We start from the raw sequence: 15,359 nt of genomic DNA, 5'->3' as shown, positions 1-15,359 counted from the left end.
GAAGTGGGAGGCCTTCCTCCCGGCGTGGATGGCAGCCAAGGGCCGGGCATTTGAACAGCCCCACAAGGCCGCCATCCGCCAGGTGCACCATGATAAGGTGCGCCTCTGGGAGACCCTGGAGGAGATGTTCTCCCAGGCTCCAGAGCAGGGTCGCTTCTACATCTACATTTCCCTCCCATCCGCAACCCTTCCTTCCCCCGCCTCCCCTTACCTCCCAATAAACAAAACCATTTTTTCCTTAAAAAACCAGAAAACTTGTATTTTTATTTATGATAGGGAAGAAGGGTGGGCAGTGGGAGGGGCCTCTCAACTGGATCCTCTATGGATTGCTGGGAGAGGCGGCTCCTGCTAGTGCCTCGGTGGGTGTAGAGGCCTCACCATCCTTCAGGCTGGGTCGGGGCAGGCAGGACGGGGATGTGGGCAGGATGGGGTGCAGCAGGTGGGGGCATGGTAGCAGCTGGAGGGGCAGTAGGAAGGGTGGCTGGAGGGGGCATGGGCAAGGCAGGGAGGGCAGGAGGATGTGGCAAGGCCATGCCATAGTGCACGGTGTGACCGATGTGCGACCTCAGGGTGGACCTCTGCAGGAACTGCCCCCATGCCTGCTGCCACCACTCCAGGTCAGCCTCAATCTTTCGGCTGACTGCCACCTTGATTCTTTCAATGGCCTGCATGTGCCGCCATAGGAGCTGGTCCCGCTGCCTTGTCTGCCGGACTGGGTGGTTGGTGGTGCCGCCGCAGGGCTGGAGGGTCCCTCACTCCTGGGTGTTCCTGCTGCAGAAAACAGAAAAAATGATGAGACGGTTTGGCAGCCCAGCCCACAGTGTCCCTGAGCCCCATGCCCTCTGCCCTGAGCCCAGGTGATACCACGCTACTGTGGCTTGGGCCTAATTGGTCCCCTATGTGCATGGTTGTATACAGGACTCCCCTGGAGTAAAGTGATCCTCTATGGATTGTAACCCTTGGGAGACATCACTGTGAGCGAAGACCCCTTTTCTGTGTCCTGGCCACTTGGCATGTGGTGTGTCAACCCGTGGAACTCCTTGCCAGGGGAGGTTGTGAAGGCTTAGGACTATACTAGAGTTTAAGGAGGAGTTATATAAATTCATGGAGGTGAGGTCTATAACTGGCTATTAGCTATTGGGTAAGGAATGGTGTCCCTAGCCCCTGTTTGTGAAAGGCCGGAGATAGATGGCAGGAGACAAATCACTTGATCATTGTCTTCAGTCCACTCCCTCTGGGGCACTTGGCACTGGCCCCTGTTGGCAGAGAGGATACTTGGGTCTGACCCAGTATTGCCATTCTTACGTTCTTGTGTTCTTATGTGTGTCTGCATTGCTCTGTGCACGTTCCCTCCCCAATGTAGAGCACATGGCTTCGACTGTTGTCATTGTGTGTGAGCAACACACCAGTGATGCTGTACTTATGTTTATGTACACATCCCCACATTGCATGAAGCAAGTACGGCAGACGAGGTCTGGGTACTTGGACCCCTGTCAATTGATGTCCTCGGAGATGGAGCCAGGGTGACTGGGGAGTGTACCATCCTTGCAGCAAAACTCAAGTGGCCATAGGGCCAGGCCTACCACTTCCCCGCTCCCCCTCCTGCTACCCTCACACAAGTAGCCCATGGAAGTGTGTGGCCACAGTGAGGGGCTTCCCTTGGGGGCAGCCTAGGGGCCGGGAGCAGCTGAGGGGCTCCATCAGGGCCATGCTCACAGGGCTGGCTCACTGCTGTTTTCCCAGGAGCAGCTGCTTTGTCACACGGCCAGGCATGGCTGCCTGCTGTCTGTGTGCGGCACCCTTCGGGAGGTGTGGGGTCTGGCCTGAGCTCTTGGGGCCTTGGCTGCTTCCAGCCGGCATCCCCCCTGCCCCCTCCAGGCAGGACATGTGCAAGCAGCAGGGTCCCAGGCATGCCCTGGAGCTGCCTGCCGTGTCCACATGCCACACAGTCAGGTTGCACGAGGTTGCACGTGCTGTGTACTGTTACACAATGTGCAGCTCGAACTGCCTGAGTGACGCTCCCTCCCCCTCTCCCCTGGGCACCCAGCTCCCCAGCCCTTGCGAGTGAGAAGCGCAACACTCATCAGAGGATCCTTCACCGGCCTTGGATGAAGCTCAGGAGACATCCTGGCTGCTCACCACTGGCTCCAGGTGGAGGGTGACCGTGCTGCTCTGGTCATCCTCGTCCTCCTCCGACCCGGACCAAGTGGGCAGATCACCCTCCTCCTCCGGCTCGGCTGGCCTGGTGACAGGGGGTAGGGGAAAGGAATATAACATGCAAGCAGGGGGCACATCTACACAGGAGGGCAAAAGTCAAATTAAGAGACACAACTTCAGCTATGTCAATTGCATAGTTCAAGTCGAACCAGAACATTCTTCCTTTGACTTCCCTTACTCCTCATGAAATGAGGGTTAAAGGAGTCAGAGTAAGAAGTCCTCCATCTCAACATTATTTGAAATAGTAGCTTGCTGTCTACACGCACACTTTGTTATTTCAAAATAACATCAATTATTCCAAAATAACACTGAAGTGTAGATGTACCCAGAGTTAACAGTGTGATGGGGATAGATGAAAAGGAAGAGGAACTCTAAAAAGAAGGCAGGTGAGGGGGATAGTCCTTAAAATTATTTTAAAGTCAATAATGTTCTATAGATCGCTACATAACATTACTGACATACTCTGTTGCTGAAGGTACCTGGTATTCCCTAACAAATCACTGACTTAAATAGGATGCATTTCATTGCAATGGCAGCCTAATAGATGCAGAAGCAGAAGAGTTCCTAATGGAATAGCATTCTACTTGTATTACTCAGATAAAACTTTCATATTGTGTTGGTATTGAAATATAATGCCTAGTGTTTATTTTTGATAGGCATCTGCCAAGGCTCTTAAGTAGTACACCTTTTATGTTATTTTTAAACTTACCAGTCTAATTAAAATGTTTGGAGAGAAAAAGAATAACTATATGATTTCTTGCTGATGATATGTTTGTGCTCTGCATTGCTTTCTAATCAAGAATGCCACTTGGTAAAACATGACGAGAAAGCTGTGCAATGTAATGTGAAGCCCCTTTAGAATGCCTTCAGAAATCCTTTACAATGCCTATTTGAAATCACCTCATTCTTGTTGTTTAGTCTTTTGAAATAAAAGCTGTTGAAGTGTATTTATATAACAGAAATCTTCTAGAAGACAGAAAAGTCTATGGTATTCTCTCTTTTCTTATTGTTATATTTGAATATTTTATATGTTCACAGTTCACCACTTGGACTTTTCTTCCATTTCCTAATGTATCAGGGGATTTCAGCAAATGGAAAGTGTTTAAAAATATTCCATTACCTATAATAGAAAACTAGATAGTTCTGAACTACCTGCAATTTTTTCCTCTATTGCTCTGGTATCCGAAAATACAATATTTTAAAAATCAGTAATGTTACATAAATCACTAGTTTAAGTGACTCTGGACAAGAGAAGAGCTCAGGGATGATAAGGTCATTGTGGAGAATTTAAATGAATTCTTTGCTTCAGTCTACATGGCTGAGAACGTGAGGGAGATTCTCAAACTTGAGCCAATCTTGTGACAAATCCAAAGAACTGTCCCAGGTTAAGGTTTCATTAGAGGAGGTTTTGGAACAAATTGATAAACTAAACAGTAATAAGTCATCAGGAGCAGATGGCATACTTAGATTTCCAGAAAGCCTTTGACAAGGTCCCTGACAAAAGGCTCTTAAACAAAATAAACTGTCATGGGATAAAAGGCAAAGTCCTCTCATGTTTGGCATAAATAATATTTACTCCTGCCTTGAGTGCAAGGGACTGGATTAGATGATCTTTTGAGGTCCTTTCCAGTTCTCTGATTCTATTACTTATGAAGGCAGACAAGATATTAGGGTGTCTTTAGGCAATCATGCATTCCCAGCATGAGGAAATACGACTACTTTTCTGACCAAATATACTTCAAAATATACACATGGGATTGAAATTCAGCCAGCGTTCAGATGCCCAAGCTAGAAGCGCTTACTTATTTTTTACCGACCCATCATGAAAATGCCGACGCTCATTAGTGAACCATCAGAATTTGTGAGTGGCATCATTCCAACACTGGAAGCGAACTAGACAATTTAGGAATACCAGACTGAGAAGGATCCAGAATGATCACCTACGTCTTTCTCTTTCATTGTGTTAACAACTGAACCGCCCAGTGCACGTTTCCTCCAAATAACAGTCCAATAATTGTTTCCTCTTGCTTATTTTAGGACTATGTTCATTTCTCCTCCTATTGTTGACCCTGTTTAGTCTATAATGTATATTTATTGCACACACAGGGCCCCACCTAACTTTCTGCTCCCCATTAACTTCATATGCAACTTCAAGGTAATGAATGTAAGTGATTTCTGAAGTGTTTTACTCATTATACAAGTTATAAAGCAATTCAGAGTAGTATTAAAATTTCAATGCACTGTTCATGGTTTATGCTATTTGCTTGTTATATGCAATTTCACTTAGACAATGAAACTAGACTGATCAATTTCATTTTGTGATTCTGCCCAAGGATTGAAATGTTGCTATATTTTTATTACAAACACTCTGTTTTTAATTAACTCACATTTTAAAAAATATCCTGAAATATACCGTAAATATTAGTATTTTGTAATACTTAAATGCTGAGCCTAATACCTGATAATGCCCCCTTAAATATTCTCTTGCTTCTGTCTTTGGAAAGAGCTCAGAACTTCCATCTATTTTGTTCCATTTGAATTCAGTTTGCTTCAAGGAGGTTTAACCCAGACCCAGTTCTGCTAATTTTGAAAGCATTTGGTGTCTCAAAAATCCTGAGATTAGCGCTGTCACTGCTCTAGCTTCTTGCCTTTGATAAAAGGAGAGCAGCTAGAACAACAAAAGCTCTAATATCTGTCACCTCTTTTAAAGTTTTTAGAATGTACTGGCTTAGTGTTTCTCTCTAGTAGCTCACCTGCACCGACAATAAGAGCCTGCAGCTTTCATAAAGCTAAGATAACTCCTTTAGCTGAAATGATAGTGAGTTGTGCTTTTGAAAGATGGATCCAACACCCACTTGCATCAGTGGAAAATTTGCCATTTGCTATTGATGTGATGCTTTGGATCAGCTTCTGGATAATGAAGATCTCAGATCCTCAAGAATAATCATTGTGATTTTATATATATACAGATATGGTTTCTTTATAAAATGGCATCCTAGATGAGGCTTAAATTAATTGACCTCAGACACTTGCTCGTCATAACAATATAAAAAGCATGAATAATTTGTTTTAGTGGCAGCCTCATATCAACCATAAAAGCCTACTACTTTCACGTTTCTAATTTAACAGACTAATAAACAAGATGAGAGAGACAAGGTCAGTGAGATTATATTTTTATTGGACCGACTTTTGTTGGAAGGGGCAAGCTTTTGAACCACACAGAGCTCTTCTTCGGGGTTGCAGAAAGTAATCAGAGTGTCATAACTAAATAGTAGGAAGGATAGATTATTAAACATAAGGGGTGCACACATTTTTGTAGGCCACGTAACACCTCTGCAGTCATAATATAAGGGATTGGTAGGCAGCAAGGTGTGTTATAAATTGTTGCAGTGACCCACAAACTAAGATCATGGCTTTTAGTGTTCAGCAGAGTTATGAATTTAAGTTCTCCAGCTTGTCTTCTGAAGGTGTTGTGCAGGTTTCCTTTTAGAACAAGGACTGAGAGGTCAGCTTTGGAGTGATCACTTTGTGAAATGTGATTGTTAACAGGTGACAGTGGTTTTGTTTTTTGTCATTTTTCTATGTGAGTTCATGTCAACCATACAGTTGTATGTAAGTAAGCTTAGGTTTAATAGTGACACTCTGGTTAACTTCTCCAGACCTGAAGAGCTCTGTCCAATAAATAATATCCTCCACACCTTGTCTGTCTCATATTCTGGGAGGGGACCAACATGGCTACAACTCTCCAAATGCACTAAGTATCTATTTGCACTCTACTGAACCTGCACATGTATTTACTGTTTTCCAGAATGACTGTAGTCAACAGTTTAAGGCAGTACCTACATTGTACACTGAGTAGAGGAGACAAAACTACAGTGCGGATGAGCGGAGACATGAGATGAAATGAAATGAATTCTGGTCTTTCTGCACATCAAGGGGTGCTGGCTGATTCACATATGACTCCTCCTCCCCTATACTGTACTCACTGAACAGTCAATGTAAGGGGGAGGAGAGGGAAACTAATAAAGAGATATTTAAGATTACTTCGTTTCCATTTTCTGAATTACAATTGCTGGATGATATAGCCAGTTTCTACTGTTCTTTATTTTGCATTTTGTTGAAAAATCAGCCATTTTAAACAATCACTATTCACTTTTTATTGTTTTAAAATACTTTTAGAAAATATTTTAAAGATATATATTTTAGAAATGTGAATCTGTCTTCGTCTGTCCTTCTGTCCGTGAACTCTTCCTAAATGAGAAGAGCTAGGACCACTGAATTTGGTATGCACCGTCATCTTATCCGAACTTAAAGCAAGGTCAGGGTTTGCTTGTGCCAGGACAATTGGATGTGCTTGGAATTCAATTGTTTTTCATAAAATGGAAAAGGAGGCGTTTGGAAGGAGGAACACGTTTATATTATGTAATGATCACAGAGGGGCAGCAAGCATCCCAGCCAAAAAACACTGGCTAGCAGCACCCCAACACCCTAACCTGTCCTGGGGAACAGCTGCCAGTTGCTACATGGTCCCCTTCACTGCCGGGCTAGTCCTGGGGTGAAGCCAGCAGCAAGGGTGCACAGTCCTTTCCCCTCCTCCTGTTAGCACCAGAAAGAAGCTGGCAGCTGCAGTGCATGGCAGACCCGGGGAGAAGCTGGTAGCCAGGGTGCATGACCCCATCTCTGCCTAGACCCTGTATGGATGGTCTTCCTGTGAGCAATGTGAGTGTGAAAAAGGAAATCTCTCCTTTTACACCATGGAAGGTGGACTGTAGGACTAAAACATTCCTGCTTGGGCTGGAACCTGGGCTTTAAGACCCTCCCCTCTCATCAGTATTCAGGCTGCAACCCAAGCCTGAACATCTACATTGTTGTTTTTATCCCCACAGCCAGAATCCCTGAAGCTGTAATCAATTAACCCAGGATCTGACACTCAAATACACAGATTTTTCTTTGCAGGACTCCACTTTCCCACAGTCAGTGCCAGGTTGGTAAACTGGCTACCTCCATTCAGATGCTTCAGCTACAAGCTATACTGTATTTTCCAAGTTAGAAACCAAGACACTTTAGGGTCATGAAAGACTCATTCACTGTGCACTGGTGTTTCTCTTGCCAGCCTCCTACTCAACACGAACACAGGCATATTTCTCAGAAGCAAGATTTTTCCCCCCAGCAATTTAATGTTCTGAATTAGGTTATCGTGAAAACTGTGCCATTAATATTCAACACAAAGCAACGGAACTGTTCCGATAGTGTCTACATACTCTCATTCTTCTTTTCTCGTCACTTCAGATGCTGTTCATCATATTGATGACTTTGCTTTGAGCAAACATTTTGCTGTTATCAGGAAGCAACAACAAGAGCTTAGGTTGATTAAATGAAAAAACTGGAACTTTTTAGATGTCCCAAAAGAAGTTTCTGGGACATAACTAAAGCCAGTGTAACCCACACACCCAGACTATGTCTACACTGGCGGGTTGTTGTGCAAGAATGGCCATTCTTCCGCAGAGCGTCCACACTGCCCGCCCGCTCTTGTGCAAGAAGATTTACATAAAGCGTGGTAAGAGAGGGCTTCTTGTGCAAGAGCTACGCTCTTTTCTAACACGTGTAAGCTCTCTTGCGCAAGAGCTCTTGCACAAGAGGGCAGTGTGGATGTGTGGCAGGGGTTTCTTGTGCAAGAAAGTCTTATAGTTAAAATGGCCATCAGAGCTTTCTTGTTCAAGAGAGCATCCACACTGCCATGGATGCTCTTGCGCTAAAGCACATGGCAGTGTGGACGTGGTCTTGCACAAGAACCTTTGCGCAAGATGTTCTTGCACAAGGACCTGCCAGTGTAGACATAGCCCCAGTGTGGTTCACTGTCCCATGCAGAGGCACCTAGACCACAGTAACAGTTAAGACCAAGAGACCTCTGCAGCATGGGCTGGCTTTTAGCTCAGAGGGTAGAGTCTCCTATACTCAGCTCCAGAGATTCCAGGTTCAAAACTGCTTGGTGGTGGTTACACCAGGACAAATGATTTCCCTATCTATTAGGTAGGCTTCTAGCCTAAGTGCAATTATTGTTTTTAAAGGCATCACTTAGCCATGACTAGTAATAATTAAAATATCCTGTTGAGTTTTGCACGGAAAGAATTTAAAACAGATACAAGTTGTATAATTTGTAGCTTGTGTCCCTTGATATATAATGTTAGTAATATGTCTATACTTTACTGTATTGTCAGAGGATTTTTAAATGGTAAGCACTGGTTTATAAATGATCATTTAAGATTCCTTAAACTACAGTAAGCTTTGGATAGCCTCCAAAAGAACAGAAGTGATATATTGGCTAGCCTGGAGTGACAGAGTTTGCTAACATTTCCATTCATACAAATAAAGAGGAAACCTAACCCTAGGAAGATCCTGACAATGCTTGTTGCCAGACATTTTAATCATGAAGGAAAGGACAGCTACTGGGTGTTAAATTGCATGAGCCTCTGTGCTGCTGTTTAGATTTGTCTGCACTCTTCAAGCATGAGGGAAAATCCATTTATCAAGCTATCTGCTGTCTTTCAGTTTGCCCATAAAGCAAAAATATGGCATCTCCTCCCTTTCCTTGGAGCTAGTATTTGCACTGGAATATTGTTTACATTTCTGGTGAGTTGAACCCTCCTTACACGTCTCAACACTTTACATTGCACTGTATTATTATATTAAAGGTGGTGATATGTCACCTGAATACTTTTTAGTGCACCAAATGACACAATGAAATGAAGCAGAAAGAATGTGGTGACATTTCTCAATAGGAAACATTTAACTCTACTGCATCAGTGTTTAATTGACTTGCAAACCACTCAGAACTCCATGAATGTTAAGTGAGCAGGTCCTTAGCAGAAGGTAACACTTTACATTAAGTGTCTCTAAGTACACTTGTTTATATGATAAATTGTTGTATATAAACTCATTTTAAATGACACCTTTCTGCATGTTAGTGATTACATGTACCTTGGGTTCTGCCCTCACTGAAGTGTACAGGGGTTTCATATATGGAACTCTCATACTTATTTTTAGAATTACATTATGAGAATTCTTCTTAAGTTTATACAGAGCAAGTTCCTAACTTGCAAGCTCTTTGTATTGATCAATAATGTTACAAGAAGCCCAGAAATCCATTAGCAGCAAACTCTGAGAATTTTAAAAACAACTTTCAAGTAGTAACTATTTTACCAGACAAGTTAGGGCCTGATACCATATTATTTGGACCCAGTAGAAGACTGTGATGTCTGAGAAGTCCAGGATCAGGGCTTCTTGATTTTCTTCTTGATTTGTAATATAATTTATTTTGAGATCCTGTTGACCAATTTATGCAAACCCTGGGGACATTTAATTTTAATGTCTGTGTAATTTTTCTATACCACTTCATCTCATTTAAACTCTGATAACTGTCACCTCCTTGGTATAGTGTCACATTTTGTTCATTTCTATTTGCTTGTTCTGTTTCAAGTGTGAAATAGTCTTCTGGTAGTTATAAACTACCCACAATGTAACCCATTTCTAGGAAATGAGTTATTGATTAAATATGGACAGATTTCTTTCCTCTTTACAGACTGGTCAATATGAACATGCTGGTCCAGAGTAAGGAAGAGAGAGGGGTTAGGATTGTTCACCCCCTTTACCAATGAAAGAGCTATTGTCCTCCTCCAGGTAACAATTATTTACACTGAGTTTATTAATAAACAAAAGTGATTTTATTAAGTATAAAAAGTAGGATTTAAGTGGTTGCAAGTGACAGCAGACAGATCAAAGTAAATTAAGAGAAAGAAAACAAAACATTCTAGTTAGCTCTATACACTAACAGAACTTGATACATATCAGAATTTCTCTCCTAAGTTATTATTTCAAGTAAAATCCTTCTCACGCCAGAGATGTCCTTTCTGACCAGGGTCTAACAGTTCTCTTCCACTCTAGTTGTTAACAGTCCTTTTTCCCCCCAGGTATTTTCATGTATCTTTTTGGGGTGGGAAGCCAATCTGTAAAGCCAGCTGGAGACAATCATTGTTTATTTACCTTGCCTTACATAGAATTTTTCTAGGGCAGGAAGCCTTTGTTCAATTCCCCCCACACCTCTGTGGAAAAGTACAAAATTCAAGATGGATTCCAGCATCAAGTGACATTGACACAGGGATGTCTCAGCAGCACAGGGAGATAGTTTCATTAGCTCTGTAACTCACTTCTTTGTTGTTGTTCCTCATGGGCTTGAAATCGCCTTTTTTCCCAACATGAACACATCGGTAAAAAAACAATCTACAGTCAATATTCCCAGTTTTAGATACAGAAATGGTACATGCATATAAATAGAATAAACACATTGAGTATATTACAAGCATTCCAATGATATGTCACATGAAATATTTTGCATAAAGCATATTCAAATTATGTCATTCATATTCATAGACTATTTCCATAAAGAATATGGGGTGCAACGTCATGCTTCCTAGATCTCTCTCTATGAGGGGAGCAGGGGCGGATATAGGGCAGGGCGAATGGGGCGGCCGCCCTGGGCCCCGCGCTTAAAAAAGCCCTGCGCATGCACCTTGGCGCCACCGCACATGCGCATGGCGTCACGGCGCATGCACCGTGGCAAAGGGGGAGCCCCGTGGAGTTATGCCGCCCGGGGCCCCGCAAAACAGTCATCTGCCCCTGGAGGGGAGTGACCTTAGTGGAGTGAGAGAAGGAAAGTGGCATTCTCCCCTGCTTTAGTAACTGCAAGAGAGTGAACTTTATTTTAAATATTTAACCTTACAGGATTGTCTTCTCTGTGGATGACAAATCAGTTTTAGACCTCTCCATCACCTGTCTAGAGCTTTTGCCCTGCCTCGTCTGACTAGAGGTTCGGACCTGGCTACAATGGCTGCTCTAATACCATCCCACAACAGCTCCTAAGAGCTCTGTGCATGGAAATGACATTGCTGACTTGAGCATTTGAGGCCTAAAAGCACCTAGCAAGTGGATTTTATAAATCATCATGCTTGAAGTAAGTTAGATTACAAGGTCTGTCAAGTTTCTTGGTACAAATGGTGTTTCCTAAACTTTGACATACTGGGTAAACACAGTCCCATTAGAAATTTCATTCTGTAATTTCTATAGAGGAACTTCAGAAATAATTTGCATGCTCAATGTAAAGAGGTGCTTCTGCTGCTTAATTATTTTAAACACTTCTCTGAACTTTCTGTGCCACAGAAACAACAAAATGGCTTCAGACAAAAGTCCCAGTATGAGAGATGAATGAAGGGTCATGAATCCTCAAAAACAACAATGCTATGGGTCTATTTTGGTAATGAACTTGGCAGACTAATGTGGAAGTTTTTATTAAGTGAACTACTTCCAAGTTTCAAGGGAGTGGGTCATAAATAGATTCTTCAGGAAATTCACAAAGCTAGGGCTGACATTGAGAAATGAAATTATTTGGTTAAAGGCACATGTTGGCATCTACCAATCTAACTGAATTACTACAATTATAAAAAAATTTCATAGAACTCTGGAGCTGTTTTCTTGGAACCTTATTTAGATTTTTTTTAATTAATCCCTATCCCTTCTTTTTCAAGGAGAATTTAAATTATCACGGAAGACAGTGATAGCCTTTGAGCAAGGTTAGGGAAATGTAGTACAATAAAACACATAGAGGTCTGCATGATGACAGCAGGAAAAGAGGACGAAAAGAGAAGAGAGTGTTGCTGAAGGATATGTGCCAGATAGTGAATGGAGAGCTGAAGGGGAGCTAAGAGTGGGGGGAGGCGAGGGCCTGAGACTGAAGAAGATGAAGGAGTCCTGGAAGTAACTGTTATTTCAAGAGATGGCACTGATAGGCACAGAGTAGACTATAGATCATGGCCACTGACCTTTAACTAGATTCGTGTTACAGCAGCTGTCAATCACTAACAATGACCGAGTTGGTCCCATCCTCAGAGTTCCCCGAAATGCTCACGCACTATATTGTACCTAATTCTCCCAACATTTCAAAAAAATGCTCACTCTCCACAGTGTGTTGTATTTAAGTCATTCAGAAATACCTCAGTTATTCAAGCTGACTGCTTTTCTGCAGATTAGAGGTGGTCAAAAAAATAATGTAAACAACATTATGAGGGAGAAAAGGGGGAATTCTGAAAAAAAAGACAAATGTTTCATTGAATGATTTGATGTCTTCCAAAAAAAGGACACAAATTTTCAAAATGAAAAATCTGAAATGGTCCAAATTTTTCCTTTCATTTCAGTGAAAAAAAATTGTTTAAATTAAAAAAACTCTCACAATCTCTTACTTTTTACCTTTATTTTTTTTCTGATTGAAAAAAAACATTACAATAAATAAAAAGTCACAGAAAATGTGTAGAATGAACCCTTTCTCTCACCTTTTTATTCTACTTTTTTCCACTGGAAAAAGATTCTCTCACACACATACACAGACACACAACTTTTTCATTATCTTTTTAAGAAGAAAGCAGATTAGGTTTTTTTCAAACCTAAATGTTTTGATTTTGGCTTAAAGAATTTGGTTTTCATTTTTTTATTGAAAAATTAATTTTGACCATAGAAGGCGACACTATTTTCTGAGCAGCTTTTTTTGGAAAGTAAGCAAAATAGAAAGGAATATGCATAAAATAATTGGTGAAAATAAGTTTTCAAATTGTCAAGAAAAAAGGAAGTTCATCCTGTGTTATTAATACAAAAAGGCATCTGAAGTATACACAAGGATCACTGAATGTTACTGTCATGCCACCGCCTCTGTGATGAAATTAGTAAATAATTAACAGCAATACTACCCAGTTGTATAAAGCAGGATGTGAAAAATATCTAGGGGAATAAATAATGTTGACAATATAATCATTCAGTTTTGTATCTGGGCATGTCATCACATTTAACAACCCTGTTGTGATAAGTATTATGAAATCTTCAATGGCTCAAATGATAAATAGCATTTCACCTGCATGATGGCACCTCCAGGAGCACAGTACTGCAGTAAGAATAGTGGGGACATTCCTGCCTGCTAAATCATGAACATCAGTGTTTCTCATGGATATTTCCTGCCCAAATACTATTCTGGCTTAACCATAATCACATATGAGAGCCCAGGGCATTGCAGCATACAGTGGCATGGAAACTTAATGTAAATTGTAAAGGATTCACTCAGACTTACCACTCATCCTCAGTTTTGTGAGACAAGCCTGATTAAGGCAGCTCAGTCCTTGAGCATTCAAACAGCACAAGATGAAAATTCCCAGGTTAGGTTTTGTAGGAAACAAGATCTCTGCACAAATTTTGTTGTAAACTGGGTAAGTCCCTAAAGAAACTTGATTGAAATCCAAGTACATTGCCCAACATTTTATTGACATTTCTTCCTTTAAATCATGGGACAAATACAAGTTAAAACTGGTAGTTAGGACTTGTTCAACCTTTTATGCAATTATTTCCAGTGAATATACATACCTGCAGGAATCATGCCAAACAAGTACAATGCAAATTCCTGTGTACTAAATAAAGGTGAGCATTCTATTTGTTGTTTTGAAACATTTTATATCCTTTGATCATCCTGCCGTACCGGAACTGCTTTCTGAGGTATGTGGAGAGGAATGGCCTCTTAGTTACCCCCTGTTTTGTGAGAGTAAGACAAGTTAATTGGGCTTGACAATACAGATGACCCTTTCAAGTGAGGTAAAATGAGACTGCTTTGCTTTCACAGATAGATAATCATTAATATTACTTGTACTGTCTATAGGAAGAGAAAGGGTCTTGTTTGTTTTAAGTGTTTTCAAAGGCAGGCAACAAAGGGTATTAAGGGGGTACCAGCATAGAGGAGACAGTGCAGCCATACAAATAGCTCAAAAGAAATTGACAGGATCTTGCAATCAAAATGTATCATTACTCTGAAAGATAGGAAGTTGGCTATTTCTTTACCATTGGCTTAAGCTGGCTTACTGAGAACAACAAAACTGAATAGCTTTATTCTTCAGATTCTGCTTGGTAAACCAAATCCTGTAATTTTTACTCACTCTTTATTTATGAAAAACCCATATTTACAGTGAGCTGCACCATTCAAGATTTGGGCCAGTTGAAATTTTTCCTGAGTAAGGGACTGAATAAAATGTGTAAAGACTTGAGGATTTAGCACGTTAGTAGCATAAGCATTTATGTGGCACCAATTACTGTAGTATACAGGCACACTTAACAATGTTTATATTTAATAGCAAACATCATAGCTCATTAAATGGGCACATATTCTGCCAATCTAAGCAATGCTCAATTAGCAAACATAAAAAGGAGGGGTAACTAGTCAGTAGGGTAAGTGACAGGAGAATTTACAAGTGCAGTCAGTAGCCTGCACAAGAAGAGACATTTTTGCAAACACTGTAGTTGGCCAAATGTTTTGTTGCCTTAGCACTTGTTATAGACTTGATTCAAAGTCTATTAAAATCAGTTGAAATTGCCACTAAGTTCAAAAACTGAAAACAAAATGTACATATTTCTTTGTTACATGGTGCACCAGCACTTTATGTGGTATCTGCCATTGGCTTGAACTGTGGCTCCATTCTCCTTGCACTGACCTGGGCCTCTGCTGCCATCCAGAGCTTTATTCTCTCCCTTGTGGATGCTCCACTTTCTCCCCGGGTGCTTCAGTGCCACCCAGGACTCTGCTCCTACTGGTGGCCAGGGGCTCCACTTTCTCTCCAGTGGCTCTGCTGCTGCCACAGGGCTCTGTTACTGCCCAGTAGCTCCATGCTTTGCTCACACCGGGCGGCTCTGTACTTCCCCCAGTAGTCTCAGAGTTTCTGATGAGAACATTTTTAAAATCTAGTAAAAATCAATCAAAATCTAGTCAAAACGACTCTGTGCTCCTCCTGACAGCTCTGTGCTCCCCTCAGCATACCAACTATGGCCTGGGGGGCTCCATGCTACCTTCCAGCAGCTGCTCCACTCCACTCCCTAGGGACTGGGGTTTTTGTGTTCCTTCTTGGGTCCTGGCAGCTCTGCAATGCTCCTATCACCAGCTAAATGGCTTATCCCATGAATGCTCTCACAGGATCACCCCAATGATGCCAGAGTAGGGGTGTTGCCAGACCAAGGAAGTCTGGATTACAGAGTTTCAACCTGTAGAATTTTATTTCAGCTCAAAAGTT

At 41.8% G+C, this 15,359-nt stretch overlaps 1 long non-coding RNA gene across 1 annotated transcript; it reads right to left on the bottom strand.

Moving 5' to 3' along the window:
• Positions 1-253: 253 nt before the first annotated feature.
• Positions 254-13,539, bottom strand: LOC112545041 (uncharacterized). The gene is made up of 3 exons (XR_003088426.3): positions 13,382-13,539; positions 2,140-2,242; positions 254-771 (listed from the first exon to the last, which is right to left on the bottom strand). It is a non-coding gene; the product is annotated as an uncharacterized LOC112545041 (long non-coding RNA).
• Positions 13,540-15,359: the final 1,820 nt, after the last annotated feature.

The sequence above is a fragment of the Pelodiscus sinensis genome, chromosome 3 (assembly GCF_052426305.1).
Source record: "Pelodiscus sinensis isolate ZL-2025 chromosome 3, ASM5242630v1, whole genome shotgun sequence".
Classification (NCBI taxonomy): domain Eukaryota; kingdom Metazoa; phylum Chordata; order Testudines; family Trionychidae; genus Pelodiscus; species Pelodiscus sinensis.
Note: the sequence above shows the minus strand (reverse complement) of the source record. Positions and strands in the feature narration are given on the sequence as shown.